Below are 17,206 nucleotides of genomic sequence, written 5' to 3' on the forward strand. Positions count from 1 at the left end.
ACCTGCCTCGACCTCCCAAAGTGCTGGGATTACAGACGTGAGCCACCGTGCCCAGCCCTTAGCCCACCTTTTACTCAGCCATTGTGCAAGTGGACTCTGATAGAACCTACCCCAGATGTCCCTGTTTCCGTTACTTGCTGCCCCAGGGCTTTTCTGCGGCTGAGTGGGCCACCACCCAGAAACAGTCAACTGCAGGCGTGCAAACCTAGAGCACAAGGGAGTTAACACTCTCTGGAGCAGCTTTAATCAGTGAGGGAGAGTCAGTAAGAAAATATGACTATCTTCTTCTCCTCAAGAGAATCATTCCAAGATACAGTCTCCACAGCTCTTCAAAGGGTTCCTGTGGATGGTGAGCCAGTGACCAACCAGCTCCACAGTGCAGTCTTGCATTCACTGGCTTTCTCTACCCTGTTTCCTTCTTCCTGCTTTCCCCTGCCCCAACTCCTGTTCCTTCCATCACTTTCCCAAATTAACACCAGCGCACAACCCTTGTCTGGGGCTCTGGTTTCTGAGAGGAGGCAGGCTGAGATCGCTTCCTTCCATGAGATCCCGTGGGACCATTCCCTGTAGCACATACAAAAGAAAGAAAAAGACTCCTTAAAAAAGTAATGTAGGCCAGGTGTGGTGGCTCACACCTGTAATCCTAGCACTTTGGGAGGCTGAGGTGGGCAGATCACCTGAGGTCAGGAGTTCGAGACCAGCCTGGCCAACATGGTGAAACTCCATCTCTACTAAAAATACAAAATTTAGCCAGGTATGGTGGTGCACGCCTATAATCCCAAAATAAGCTTTGCTCATGACACCACTGGGAGTGGATGATTGAGTGCTCTGTGCCTGGCCTCACCTGGACCATGCTCTATGAATCTTTTTGCAAAACTAATTTTAATCGATATCATTTCACTGTATAGTGAAATTTATTTTTTGTATAGCCATGTGACCAGGCACGGTGGCTCACACCTATAATCCCAACACTTTGGGAGGCCAGGGCAGGCAGATCACCTGAGGTCAGGAGTTCAAGACCAGCCTGGCCAACATGGTGAAACTCCATCTCTACTAAAAATACAAAATTTAGCCAGGTATGGTGGTGCACGCCTATAATCCCAGCTACTGGGGAGGCTGAGGCAGGAGAATCACTTGAACCCAGGAAGCAGAGACTGCAACCAGCCGAGATTGTGCCACTGCACTCTAGCCTGGGTGAAAGATAAAGAGTCTCTCAAAAAAATAAACTATAGCCATAAGTATAACTGCTTTGCTGAGTTCCATGAGTCCTAGCAAACTATTGAACCTGAAGGCAATCTTGGAGATATTCCCAAATCATAATCATAAAGTTTTGTGACTAGTGTTTCTTAACAATAGAGCATAATTGTATTTTGTATTACTAAACATTTTCCATCATTTCAATGGCATATATCCAATATATGACTATCCCCAAACTTACTTTACTATTATTACTTTACCTGCCTTACTACATTACATTATCTCTATTATTGGAGCTTTAGATAGTAACTGAATTTTCCCTATGGAAATATTGCTGAGAATAACATAATTATAAATAGATGTATTTGTTTATCCATCATTCTGAGTTTATAATAAATACCTAGAAGTGGGATACTCCATCAAATGGTACGCATATTTGCTTCACATTGCCAAAGGGTCTTCCCAAATGTTTTCCCAGTTTACATTCCTCATACCCTTGACAATTCTGTGCAATAGCATTTTTCCATTTCTGCCAAATTAAGAGGTGGAAAATGCTATCTGAATATTAGTTTAATTTGCATTAATTTGCACTTCATTGATTACTAATGGGAGTGGACAGCTTTTTCAGATGTTTTTATTAGTCCTTTGAGAACTCCCTGTCATTTAGGAAATTCTTGATCATTTTTTTTTTCCAATTTGCACCAATTCACACCCCCACCAGCAGTATTTGAGAATTCCCGATTAGAAAAGGGCTGTATCGGTGTAAGCTGGACTCACTGGGGCAGACCCAGCAGGCGAGGCTGGGGTGCGAATAGAAGGGCATTTTCATCGGGGAAACTTGCATGTAGTGAGAGGCAGGTATATTTCAGAACCTGAGGATAAAGCAGCTGGGTGGGAGCAGAGGGTGGGTCAGGCTAAGCAAGAAACAGCAGAGATGGGTAGAGCGGCCTCAAGGTGGCAAGACTTGAATCATAGCCAGACCACTTATCCTGTGGACAGCAATAACCCACAACAGGTCCCTGTGCAAGGGAACAATTTACAACTATTGACTTTCTTGCTTGACCAAATATTTAAATTCTCAACATGTGTGGTATTGCTAAAAAGCCTGTTTACCTTCCACCCACCCAATCTCCCAAGCCTCCATCTGCTCAACTCTGCTCCTCAAACACACATCCATATCGCAGTACTTATACCACCACCATTACCACGGTATGTACTATATACACACTCACATACACATATACACATAACACATGCACACATACACATACACACTCACATATATACACATGCACACACAACATACACAAGCACACTCACATACACATATACACATACACACACTCACACATATACACATACACACATGCACACATACATATACACACATATACACAGATACACAAAAGCACACATACATACACACATGCACACACAACACACTTGCACACATACACATAGTTACACACGTATGCACACACAATACACACCATACATGTATACATACATGTGCACATACATGTACACATGCACTAACACACATGCACACAACACATACACACACTCATATACACACGCACGCGCATGCACACACAACACACATACACATATACAGGAACACACATAAACATGCGTGCACACATGCACACATACACACACAGGTGTAAAAATATAGACACATACACATATACACACATAAACACTGACATATACCACATGCACACACATATACATGCCTAAACATGCACACACATACACACACATGCACATACATACTCGTGAATGCACGCACATACACACATACATAAATACACACACGTACATACATATACATATGCACATACATACATATGCCTACCCACCCACTTTGCCATCCAGTGGGCCCTTCTGGTTTGAATATCCTTGTTTCACTTTTTCACCTTTAGAATAAAGATACCTTCTTTACCCTAAAGGTGTAGGGTAAAGTCCTACAAATCTTTAAGGCCACAATCTGCTTGTTCATATCCTTGGGAGCTCAGTTACAAGCTGTACCACGATGTGTCTGTTTCCTTATCAGTCTACCCACTGACAAAGATTAAGACCAATTCTGTGTTGTGACTGTCGTAGTCATTAGCGACCCATCTTCCCTAGAACGCTCCAAGCCTTAGGGGTCTGATCTGAGGGTCCCTAGGGAAGCTTTCCCACCTGAGAATTTCACACATGTACCTTTGCCAAGAAACCAGAAATTCTACTTCTTCTGAGTCTCAGTGGCTTTTCATTTTCCAGCTTCTCCTAATAAATCGAAAGTGCTCTCACTGTCAGTCTCTCATCAGACAATATTCTGATCATTGGCCCATATCTGAGTGGTGATGAGACAATAGCTCAGCCTTGCCTGAGTGCAGGTGAGTTGGACAAGGACGAAAGAACATGAACACTAGAACTTCACCTGTGTTGCTGCTTCCTGGCAGCAGACTCTGAAGGGAGAGTAACAGATGCCCACAACTGGAATTAAAATTTAATCTGGAGACCGGGCACAGTGGCTACTGACTTAATCCCAGCACTGGAGGCCAAGACGGGTGGATCACTTGAGGCCAGAAGCTGGAGACCAGCCTGGCCAACATGGTGAAACCCCATCTCTACTAATAAACACAAACATTAGCTGGGCGTGGTGGCACATGCCTGTAGTCCCAGCTACTAGGGAGGCTGAGGCACAAGAATCGCCTGAACCCAGGAGGCGGAGGTTGCAGTGAGCCAAGATCACGCCACTGCACTCTGGCCCGGGCAACAGAGCAAGACTCTGTCTCAAATAATAATAATAATCAAGGCCGGGCGCGGTGGCTCAAGCCTGTAATCCCAGCACTTTGGGAGGCCGAGACGGGCGGATCACGAGGTCAGGAGATCGAGACCATCCTGGCTAACACGGTGAAACCCCGTCTCTACTAAAAAGTACAAAAAACTAGCCGGGCGAGGTGGCTGGCGCCTGTAGTCCCAGCTACTCGGGAGTCTGAGGCAGGAGAATGGCGTAAACCCAGGAGGCGGAGCTTGCAGTGAGCTGAGATCTGGCCACTGCACTCCAGTCTGGGCGACAGAGCGAGACTCCGCCTCAAAAAAAAATCATCATCATCATCATCATCTAGAAAATAGCTGCAGAAGTAACTCCAGCATGCATATTGGTCCCTGGGTTTCAATTCTCAATACATCATATTAAATGCCTCCATCCTCTTGACACTAACCTGGATCGAAAAAGAGAAGAACTGCCATCCTGTGGACAGTAACTGTCGAGAAAGTCCTGAGATACATTTATTCATAAAACCAGGCATCCCAGTGAATCTGTTGGGCCATTTTTTAATAACTTCCATGTCATCATCTTAAATAAAACGTATTTCACAGTTTACTCCTGCCCTCCATCCTATTCCCTCGTCTTTGTTCTTCCTGCATAACTTTATCCATGGCTTAAGCGCTGAGGACACAGAGGTAAATGCTGTCATCTTTCACAGACTCTCAGTCCTCCCTCTCATAATCCCTCCCCCATGGTGTTGTCTGTCACTCATGGCTCTTTGTGTGGGTGTGTGCATTGCTGTGTGATGCAATTCCGTCATCTTCTCATGAAAACACACTCACAGCCGAGTTGAATCTATCATCCATGCTTGTCAGAAGCAGGGAGGCCTTTGTGCAACTCTCCTCTGGGTTACAGGAAAGACATAAACATGAAAAATGTGCTTTTAATTATATTTGCTTGGACTCCTACTCAAGTCTATTTTTTTTTTTTTTTTAGACGGAGTCTCGTTCTGTCACCAGGCTGTAGTGCAATGGTGTAATCTTGGCCCACTGCAACCTCCACCTCCTGGGTTCAAGCGATTCTCTTACCTCAGCCTTCCAAGTCGCTGGGACTACAGGTGTGCCCTACCACACCTGGCTAATTTTTGCATTTTTAGTAGAGACAGGGTTTCACCATATTGGCCAAGCTGGTCTCGAACTCCTGACCTCGCGATCCGCCTGCCTCGGCCTCCCAAAATGCTTGGATTACAGGCATGAGCCGCCACACCCAGCCCAAGTCTATTCTTAAAAGCCAGAAGAAGGGGCCTGACGTGGTGGCTGATGCCTGTAATCCCAGCACTTTGGGAAGCCAAAGCAGGTGGATCACTTGAGGTCAGGAGTTTGAGACCAGCTTGGCCAACATGGTGAAACCCCGTCTCTACTAAAAATAAAAAATTAGCTGGGTGTGGTGGTGTGCTCCTGTAGTCCAAGCTACTCAGGAGGCTGAGGCAGAAGAATCACTTGAACCTAGGATAAGGAGGTTGCAATGAGCCAAGATTGCACCACTGCACCCCAGTCTGGGTGAGACAGTGAGACACCATCTCAAAAACAAAAAAAGAAAAAAAAGAAAAAAAAGCCAGAAGAAGGACCCATTAACAGCAATCACAGCCCCACAACCAGCTTTGAGGCAACAACAAGGATCTCTGGTTCTAATTTTTCTTCCTAAAATCCTCTGGAGGCAGCACTGAAGACACCATACAGCAGGTGGGGTGATTAAGTCAATTTCCGGGAAACAAGCCAACAGGTTGCATTGTGGTTTAGAACAACAGCCGTGATTAAATAAATTAGAGTCTTTGTCCAAAGCCCAATTCCATGGTACTCATACTAAGGTGCTTCCATTCAATTCTGCAAATATGTATTGAGTGCCTGCTATGTGGCAAGCACAGTGCATGGCGCTGGAGCTAAAAATGAGTGATAGAGCCTATTCTCTCTAGAAACTCATCCTGACAGGCAGACAGGACACACCCTAAGTGACTCTACTACTCAGGAGCCTATAGTAGGTGCTAATTTAAGGGTTCAAACAGAGGTGCAATGAGGAAAGACAGAAAGGAAACAGTAATCCGAGAAGCAGTGGAGCTTAAGAAGTAGAAATTGGAACCCAGAGCCAGTTGACTGGCTTACCACTCTCAACCATTTGACTTAATCTCATTAATCCTCAACTTCAATCCTCAACCGGTAATATTAGCATAATTCTGGTAACATCGTTATTGTGTTGTTCTGGAAAGGATTTTTAAAACAGTGGATGTGTCCTTCTCAGCACAGTGCCTGGCACATAGTAAGTGCTCAGAGTAAATGTTCGATAGCATCAGGGCAGCACACAATAACTTCTTTGAAAATTATTATAATAGGATTTTCTATGACCTCTGAATGTTAATTTTGGAAATGTTCTTAATTCTGGAGCACTCTCAAAAGACTATGCTAAGTGAAATAAGCTAGAAACACACCGGAAAACAAATATTGTATGATTCTACTCACATGAAATAGCTAGACTGGCAAATTCATAGAGACATAAAGTAGAACAGAGGTTACCAAGGGCCAGGGTGGGTGTAGCGGGGCAGGAATGAGGACTGACTGCTTAATGGGTACAGCTTCTGTTTGGAGTGATTAAAAAAAAAAAAAGGAAATAGATTGTGGTGATGGTTATACAACATTGTGAATGTACTTAATGCCACTGAATTTTACACTTAAAAGTGGTTAACATGGCAAATTCTTATGTAACATATTTAAATAGATACAGATGATAGATAGATAGATAGATAGATCTAAGTACAATGAAAAAAAAATTGTTTTTGGCTTTCCATTGTGGAAGAAAAATACAAGCTCGTAACCGTTTTCTTACAGAATAAAGTTTTTCTTTTAGTCCACCAAGTCAGTTCCCATAACGGGCACTGCAGGATTCTGGTCCTACCGGGTTGTCCACTATTCCCTTGGGTGGCCCTTCCCCAGAGTCCCATTTAAGAATGATCTGGACACTCTCAAACCCAAGCTCCTTCAGAGGGGGTTCTGCTATTTTCAATAGAAAATCCTATTATAATAATTTTCAAATGGGCAGACATATATACATACGAGGACGCTGCAGAGCCTGAGAACCTTGCACAGGTGTGCGTGCTTCTGCAAGCCTGGGAGTTGGGAGAATGAAGGCAGCCTCCTCTGGGGTATAAGGAGAGACAGAAAGAATGAAAAATATGCTTCTAATTGCACCTGGGCTAGTCCAGCCTTGGGCACGGTCATGGTTAACGTTATGTGTCAAGTTGCCCGGGCCACAGGATGTCTAAACATTCAGTCAGACATGATTCCGGGGTTACCAGCAAGGGTGTTTCAGGATGAGATCAACATTCGAACTGGTGAGCTGAGTGAAGCAGATTGCCCTCCCCAATGTGCTGGGCACCATCCAATCAGTCAAAGACCTGAATAGAACAAAGAGCTGAGTAAGAAAGAAATTACTCCTGCTTGACTGCCTTCTAATTGGGACTGCAGCTTTTTTCCTGCCTTTGGACTAGAACTGAAACATCAGTTCTTCCTGGGTCTCCAGCTGCCACTTCCCCTACAGATCCAGGGACTTGCAGGCTCTCTTAACTGTGTGAGCCAGTTTCTGAGAATACATTTCTGTCTCTGTGTATGCATCCTATGGATTCTGTTCCTCTAGAGAACCCCGAGGAATACACGTGCGGTTTACATCTAAAAACAGAGCACATCCCTCCACAGGCTGTGTTTGGGGTAACTTTTCTCCGAAGTCACGACCTAAATGCAAAATAACTGGGCCAAAAAGGAAGTCCATCAAAAAGATAGGCTTTTTGGAATTTTTCCTTTAAATCTCTATTCGTTTCTTAAGGCTAAATGAATTTGGATATCATAAAAAGTACTTTTCATGCTTTTCTGATAAATCCAGGAAAAGGTATGGGATATATATATATGTATATATACACATACATATATGTATATACACACACATATATATCCATATATACACACATATATATCCATATATACACACATATACATATATACATACATATATGCATATATGTACATATGTATATACACATATGTATATATAATACACATATATACATATATACACATGTATGTATGTGTATATATGTATACATGTGTATATGTGTGTATGTATATATGTGTATGTATGTATATACACATATATACATACACACATATGTATATATACGTATATATACACACACACATATATGTGTGTGTGTGTTGGTTAATGCCAATCAAGTGTTGTGAGAAACAGCCTCTCATGGGGCAGAACATCCCAGTGGGCAGCTCAGGCTCCTGGGTTGCCTAGCACGCTGCCTTTGGAAGCCCTGTGATACTGTGTGGTCACTTAGCACCCCAAATCTCTCTCTGCAAAATACCTCTAATATTGCTTCCAGCTCCATAATTCCAAAATAAAGTTCTATGAAATGTACACTAAATAAAAATAGAAATAATTACGTATTTGTGACTGTGCATCGATTTACAGATTTACAGACTCATCATTCAAAGCTTGATATTGGCATCAACTGACATTTGGTAGCAGCAGTTATCTCAGTTCTTAAGACTTCCTGATGCTGGCTACAAAGTTTATGTGCTTTATGTGAGGTTCAATTTTTTTACTTTTTACATTTTTATTTATTACTTATTTTTTAAAGAGACGGAGTCTCGCTACGTTGCTCAGGCTGGAATGCATGATAAAACTCCATCTCTACTAAAAATACAAAAATTAGCTGGCTGTGGTGGGGAGCACCTGTAGTCCTAGCTACTTAGGAGGCTAAGGCAGGAGAATCCCTTGAACCCAGGAGGTAGAGTTTGCAGTGAGCCAAGATCACACCACTGCACTCCAGTCTGGGCGACAGAGTAAGACACCATCTCAAAAAAGAAAAAAAATAAAAATAAAACTGATGGCAATAGGTGAATAAAACAGAAGCAGAGCAACATGAAAAAAATCTAGATATGAAGTCAAATCGAAAGAGAGCCCATGGAGACCTCTCTGGCATAGGTCACAGTCAATACATAAGCCTTGGCCTCAAACTTTACACTCATCAGTTCACAAGATGTCAAACTCCTGTCCACCACATACTGCAACTAAAGGGTGTGGAGTGTTATTGTCTCATCTGAGGCTGGGGAAACCCTGCACTCATTCATATGTACTCCTACATAATCCTCAAACAGATTTGTGCAGTGGTGTCTGCACAGTGCTCAGCAGTCCATGGAGGTTTATTTATTTTTATTTTTTATTTTTTGAGATGGAGTCTCACGCTGTCATCTAGGCTGGAGTGCAGTGGCACAATCTCAGATCACTGCAACCTCCGTTTCCCAGATTCCAGCGATTCCCCTGCCTCAGCCTCCCGAGTAGCTGGGATTACAGGCACGTGCTACCACGCATGGCTAACTTTTGTATTTTTAGTAGAGACAGGGTTTCGCCATGTTGGCCAGGCTGGTCTCGAATTCCTGACCTCAAGTGATTCGCACACCTCAGCCTCCCAAGGTGCTGGGATCACAGGCATGAGCCACCGCGCCTGGCCGTCCATGGAGGTTTAGAGGCCACCATGGAAGAGGGGAGAACAACACAGAGAACACCATCTGTGTCTGCTTCCTGGGTGTGCCAGAACAAAAATGAACCTACTGTCTCACAGTTCTGGAATCTGGGATGTCCAAGATCAAGGTGTTGGCAGGGCTGGTTCCTTCTGAGAGCTGTGAGGAAGAATCTGTCCGGGCCTCTCTCCTCTTCCAGTGGTTTGCTGGCCGTCTTTGGTGTTCCTTGGCTTATAGAAGCATCACCTCAATCTCCATCTTCATCCTCACATGGCAGTTTCCCTGTACACGTGACTATATTGATACTGCCCCCAACCTTTTTTTTTATTTTAAGACAGACTCTTACTCTGTTGCCCCTGCTGGTGTGCTGTGGCACAAACTCAGCTCACTGCAACCTCCACCTTCCGGGTTCAAGTGATTCTCCTGCCTCAGCCTCCTGAATAGCTGGGACTACAGGTGTGAGCCACCACAACCATACCTGGCTAATTTCTGCATTTTTAGTAAAGACGGGGTTTCACCATGTTGGCCAGGCTAGTCTTGAACCCCTGGCCTCTAGTGATTCGCCCACTTCATCCTCCCAAAGTGCTGGGACTACAAGTGTGAGCCACCATGCCTGGCTCTTCCCCCTTTTATAAGGACATCAGTTATATCGGACAAGGGCCCACTCCCATGACTTCATCTTAATCAATTACATCTGTAACAACTCTATTTCCAAATAAGGTCATGTTTGAAGGTACTGGGGGTCAGGGCTTAAACATATGAATTGGGAGGGGGCAGGGCACACAATTTAACCCATAGCCTTCTCCTGCTTCAAAGGCCGTATGAATATGTAAACTCACATTTTAAAAGTGCATTTTTGGCCATGTGCAGTGGCTCACACCTGTAATCCCAGCACTTTGGGAGGCCGAGGAAGGTGGATCACAAGGTCAGGAGATTAAGACCATCCTGGCTAACACAGTGAAACCCTGTCCCTACTAAAAATACAAAAAATTAGCCGGGCGTGGTGGCGGGCGCCTGTAGTCCCGGCCACTCGGGAGGCTGAGGCAGGAGAATGGCGTGATTCCGGGAGGCGGAGCTTGCAGTGAGCCAAGATCGCGCCACTGCACTCCAGCCTGGGCAACAGCGAGACTCCATACCAAAAAAAAAAAAAAAAAACCAAAGAAGTGCATTTTTATTTTGAATTAGTATAAGACTCACAAAAAGTTGCAAAAATAGTGCCAGGAGTTCTCACAAAGATTGCTTACATAACGCTAGTTAGTACATTGTAGAAAGCAGGAAATTGACATTGGCATGATGCTGTTAACTCTGGAACAGACCTTACTGATCAGCTTTTACATACACATTTTCAAATCTGTTAAGTCCAACAACAATAACAAAAAAATAGTAACTACATGTTTTAAAGATATAAAATAAGAGTATTACCAGTAAGACATGATTTCCTAATGTAAAATATCAAAATATAATGTACTTGGTTTCAAGAGCAAATTTTGGCATTTTAACTATAGTACTTGATTTGGGTTTATAAAATATTAGCAGGCTATCGAGGCAGAGGTCCAGAAGATGAAATATTTTCCTATTATTTCACTGGATCGATAAATTCTGCTTTGTGTTCAAAGCCACTCAGCTCAGTGCTTTGCAATGGCTCACTTTCATTTCCCCTCTGGAAACTAAGGTCATCTCCCTCCCCCATTCGGTCTTAGCCACTAAGCCCTAATCCTCACAATTATTAGAGGAATTGTTCTTAGGGCACTACTCTGTTTCTACTCACTTTTTGGAAAATGCAAGACGTAATGTATTGGGGAGGGGCAACCACAAAATTCCTGAAATGAATTTAGATCTGAAATTCCAAATTCTCCCATGAGAAGGCTAGGGATTTGAGATTTCTAGGGCGTAGATTTTACAACAGTTACTCCTTCCCAAAGAGCTCATGCCCACAAAGACCATGATGTGATGAAGAGAATCCTGAAGTTCCATCCAGGGAAAGGATGTCCCCTGCAGTAAGAGATGCCAGGCAACTGGAAGGCAAGAAAGATGAGGAATAAAACAAACCTCAGAAGGCACATTTGGATAAGAAAACTGACAGAATATGCTCTTCCCACTCTAGAGTAGGTGACAGGGCAGGGCTGAGTGAGTGGCCGTTGGAATGGCTAAAGATGGGCAGGAGAGGGTTGTGGCAAGAGGACACATTCATGTCTTCCACAGACCTGGCTCAAAGTTAATTATAACACCTTTGCAAAGCTCAACCTGAGCTTCCTATACCCACCTCGAGTTCCCACTCCAAGCAACCACTTAGCCATCCCTGTTCCTGGGAGAAATTATGGGGAAAACTGTGATTGGGTCTAATCTCCCTCAGTGGCATCCCATTTTGTTATAATTTTTTAAATCATCAATTTATGCCAATTTTGATAGAATTAGTGAGACAGTAAGCACCCTACCTGTCGGGGAGAAAGCAATACTTACCTTGACAACCTGAGGAGGCCACGCTGGGTATGGATGGTACAGATGCCAACTGAACTTTAAAGACGTCAGTACATTCAATGAATATATAATGAGCCTGTACTGCATGTCAGGCTATCCTCTAGGCCCTGGACATACGGCAGTGAAAAAGACAAACCATTTTTTGACCTTGTGGAACTTGTCATCTAAGGGAAGCAAACAAATAACAAACACCTAAATGTATAATATAACACCAGAAGTAATGTGTGCCATAAAGAAGAAAGCAGTGTAAAGAGAAAAAGAAGCCAGGCACAGTAGTGCACGCCTGTAATCCCAGCACTTTGAAAGGCCAAGGTGGGCAGATCGCTTGAGCTCAGGAGTTCGAGACCAGCCTGGGCAACGTGGCAGAACCCCATCTCTACAAAAACAGATGGGCAATACAAAAATTAGCCAGGCGTGGTGGTGAGCACCTATGGTCCCAGCTACTTGGGAGACTAAAGTGGGTGAATCACGTGGGCCTGGGAGGTGGAGGTGGCAGTGAGCCAAGATCATGCCACTGCACTCTAGCCTGAGCCAGACCCTGTCTCACAAACAAAAAAAAAAAAGAAAAAATAGAGGGAGAAAAAGGAGGAAGGTGCTGGTTTAGATCGGGTGGCCCTGCAAAGGCCTCTTGGAGGAGGAAGGAGGCATTTGAGCAGGGATCTGAGTAACATGAGGAAGCCAGGCAAGTGGTCTAGGCAGAGGGAACCGTAGGTGCAGAGGCCCTAGGGCAGGAGCCAGCTTACTTAGGGAAACTGGAGGGAAGGTGAGTGAGTGAGGAAATGAAGCCACGGGGCAGCCAAGAGCCTGGTCACATTTGGGTCTCCTGGTGAAGATTCTGGATTTTGTGTAAATGTCTGTAGAAAGCCATCGAAGGATTTTGAACAACGGAATGACAAAAACATATTTAGCTTCTAAGTAAAACAGAAGTAGATGAAACAACACTAGTTAGAGGGCTATTCCAGTAGTTGCAGGGAGGGATGGCAGTGACTTGAAATGAAGCTGTAGCAGAAGTGGCCGAAGCAGCCAGATTTAGGATATATCTTGTGGGTAAAGGCAGCAGGACCTGCTAATGGATCGAAAATAAGGTGTGAAACAAGGATGAGAACCTAAGATTCATACTCCGTTTTGAATATGGTATCACTGATTGCAGTGGGAAACTCGAGTTCTGTTGGCTTTCTGAAATGTGAGGAGTTATTAGTCATCTCAGGGGATGTAGCCCATAGGCAATCAGGGTGCCCGTTAACAAAGCTTTGTAAAATGACTCACAAAAGAAACAAATTGGGCTGGTCCCGGTGGCTCATGCCTGTAATCTCAGCACTTTAGGAGGCCAAGGTAGGTCACCTGAGGTGAGGAGTTTGGGGCCAGCCTGGCAAACATGGTGAAACCTTGCCTCTACTAAGAAAATACCAAACAGATATATAGATATATAGATATATCTATATATCTCCAGGCATGGTGGTGCACACCTGTAATCCCAGCTACTCAGGAGGCTAAGGCAGGAATATCGCTTAGAACCTGGGAGCTAGGGGTTGCAGTGAGCCAAGATTGCGCCACTGTACCCCAGCCTGGGCGACAGAGCAGGACTCCCTCAAGAAAAAAAAGAGAAAGAAAGGAAGGAAAGGAAGTAAGTTAAGAGATGCTTCATTGTGGGATATACTGGATTAATGAGAAAGGTGAAGACAGCTCAAATTACAGGGGCCCATAACCCTAAGGCCAGCTACTCTTTTCACTGAGGTCTGTCTCCAGGGTGTGAGTGTGAAGCGGTCTGCACCACCCTACTCTGGCCCCATGGACTTAATCGTGGCATGTGAGGCTGGTTCTGCCTTTCAGTCTGCCTGGCTGCGATGCTGAGTCCTGTCTGCGTATGGCCACACTGTCTCCTGCAGGGAGCCTCTTTCCATCCCCAAGCAGCCAGCTGCAGTCCTGCTCCAAAAGGACGGCACACTCAGGATCTAGGAAATGAGCATTTTCCAAACACCAGGTTGAATCCCTTGGAACTTAAACTAGGCTCAGTCAAGCTGAAGTTCATCACATCCCTTTGGGCAGCCAGCTACTCCCCACCCTGCTACACTCATACCCACCAGGTCCCATTTACCCTGGCCAGAGCACTGAATTTCAGCAACCCTACCCCATACAGCATCTGACGCTGCAGTTTCTTTCAACATTTGGTGCCCTTGAAACAGAAATTGAATTTCTGAAAACTATTTTCACACAATTTGTCAAGTCACATATGCTGGGAGGAGAGAAACCCACCACCTGTAGCAGAATAATTTTAATTGTGTCTATTTTAAAATAAGGGGGAGAAAGCTATCCGATTTCAGGCTTTCTTGGGAATCTTATCCTAGTAATTTGGACAAACGGCTGTATCTAGATAGCAACAAATCTATTTCTGATCATTAACTGACAGTGAAAAATCCTAAGGCCCTACCATTTGTGATTTGAAGTGAACTACGTGCCCTGCTGGAGGGAGTGTCATTACGCAGCTGCTGAGCTAGCAAACAAAACTAGAACATCTCCAGAGACGTTTCTAACCTTGGTTCCAATTCCTTAGATGAACTTCCCTGACTCTCACTGCGGAAAACTCCAGAGGACTTTTGTCTGTCCTCTGCCCAGATCTGACAGGGGTAGGAGCACGACACGGCTCTCCCCAGGCGACCGGCTGTCCCCAGAAGACAATATGGCACCAGATGATCCTTCCCGAATGCTTGGAGAGGCAAAGCGATGGCCAAAGGTTTCCACTGAAGCTGCCGTCAGTACGGGAGTAAATACAGGGTCCTTCTTTGTGATTTTGACCTTCACCGACCTTGATTATTCAACATGACCTTTCCCTGGACCTACGTCATTCCTTTCGAGAACCTGATTCCCATTTACCATTCTCTGGGCACACAGTTCAGCATAATTTTGTTTTTAGTCATATGTCTAGAGACTAACTTCGAGGTAATGTTCATAAAAGGTTATAAACTCCTACTGAAATGTGTATGGTCACACATTTTCCTTCCCTTCTGCTTCACGGCTGTTGCCTCCAGAATGGTGTTTTCAACTCATTCGCAGGCCCACCTTCTTCTCTTTCTTTTGCCCAAACCCTTTCAGTTCGCATCCACAGGACACCGACGTTAAGTCACCCTTTGTCAAGTGGATGAACACGCACACTTGCATTTTTCTGGAGCCACCAAGCAGATGAAATCCTGTGTGAAGCAAATCCCCAGCCTTTCTTTCCAGCTGCCCCAGCTGATAGAAGAGGATCTTCATTGAGAGACTCTCTGGGCAGCTTCAGTGAGAGCCACATTTCCAGTCCGAGGGCTGTGCGGTGCTGCCAGAAAGCCTCAGAGAGCAGGTCGGCATGGGTGGTACCACATCCCAGAGGGTCAGGCACAGCAAGACCTCCCTCTTTGTCTCCACAGATGCCAACTTGAAGACCACAGCCACAGAGAAGACTAAATTAGAGAGTAGGCACTAGAGCTTCCCTAAAGAAAGACGCTGCAGAACTACAGGGTATCCGCAGGATTTATGGCATCCAAAATGCTTTGTGATCTATAGTCTTCTCCATTTCGTCCCTTCATCTTCCCTTCCATGGCTGTAAAAATTTTGTTTCCCACAATTGGGACTGAATGAAAGAGGACTCCTATAAAGAAAGGGAGAACAGCCAATTTGACACCGCAGTGCAGAGTGATCAGATGCATTCAGCTCTGATAAAGGAGAGGACTGAGAGAGAGGCGGGCCCAGGAACCCACGGCTGTCTGTTAGTGGGAGAGTTTATTCACCCAGATGTTGAGTGCCTGTTGTTGTAAGGGGAGCTTAGGAATCAGAGATGAATGTGGTTGTCAAGGAACTCTGCGTTCTGGCTACTTTTTATGAGCTATGTGGCCTGAGATCATTGCTCAACCTCATGAGTCTCTGTTTTCTTATCTGACAAATGGAAAGAATTAAATCCGTCAATACATATAAAGATAATTTCCAAGTGACTACAAATATTAGTCATTATTTGTATTAAAAATAAACTCCTGGACCAGGAATGGTGGCTCACCCCTGTAATCCCAGCACTTTGGGAGGCCGAGGCAGGCAGATCACTTGAGGTCAGGAGTTCAAGACCAGACTAGCCAACATGGCAAAACCCCATCTCTACTAAAAATATAAAAAATTAGGCCAGGCATGGTGGCTCTCGCCTGTAATCCTAGCACTTTGGAAGGCCGAGGTGGGTGGATGATGAGGTCAGAAGATGGAGACCACCCTGGCTAACACGATGAAACCCTGTCTCTACTAAAAATACAAGATTAGCTGGGTGTGGTGGTGCGTGCCTGTAATCCCAGCTACTCAGGAGGCTGAGGCAGAGTCACTTGAACCCAGAAGGCAGAGCTTGCAGTGAGCTGAGATCATGCCACTGCACTCCAGCCTGGGCAACAAAGCAAGACTCTGTCTCAGAAACAAATAAATAAAATTTTTTAAATTAGCTAGGTATAGTGATGCACGTCTGTAATTCCAGCTACTCGGGAAGCTGAGGCATGAGAATCACTTGAATCTGGGAGGCCGAAATTGTGCCACTGCACTCCAGCCTGGGTGATGGAGTGAGATAATTAATTAATTAATAATAAATTATTTTTATTTTTATTTATTTATTTATTTATTTATTTATTTTCTGAAGGTGTCTCGTTCTGTCTCCCAGGCTGGAGTGGAATGGCATGATCTCGGCTCACTGCAAGCTCCGCCTCCCGAGTGAAGTCCCTCAAATCAACTTTCATTGCACTGTTTCCTACGTTCCAGGCACTGTGCTGCAGCCTTGAAGGCATGGCTTCAGCTGACCCTCTCAGCGCCCCTATTAGCTCAGTATCCCTAATGCTACTATTTATAAAGAAACAGGCACAATTTCCCATGGTCCCGCTTCCAGCAAGTGGTGGTATCAGAATTTGAACCCAGTTGTTCTGACCGGCAGATCGTATGTGTTTACATGGAATCCTCAGGGAGGATCATTGCAAGAAAGACCAGTGTTGGCCAGGTGCGGTGGCTCAAGCCTGTAATCCCAGCACTTTGGGCGGCCGAGAAAGGCGGATCACGAGGTCAGGAGATCGAGACCATCCTGGCTAACACAGTGAAACCCCATCTCTACTAAAAATACAAAAATTAGCCAGGCGTGGTGGTGAGCACCTATGGTCCCAGCTACTTGGGAGGCTAAAGTGGGTGAATCACGTGGGCCTGGGAGGTGGAG

General features: G+C 44.7%; 1 long non-coding RNA gene across 1 annotated transcript in view; it reads right to left on the bottom strand.

The window, feature by feature from the left end:
• LOC105511279 overlaps positions 1 to 17,206 on the bottom strand; it is a 30,907-nt gene that overhangs the window by 13,215 nt on the left and 486 nt on the right. The gene's annotated exons all lie outside the window — the stretch shown is intronic.

Source organism: Colobus angolensis, unplaced genomic scaffold, assembly GCF_000951035.1.
Source record: "Colobus angolensis palliatus isolate OR3802 unplaced genomic scaffold, Cang.pa_1.0 Scaffold2, whole genome shotgun sequence".
Classification (NCBI taxonomy): Eukaryota; Metazoa; Chordata; class Mammalia; order Primates; family Cercopithecidae; genus Colobus; species Colobus angolensis.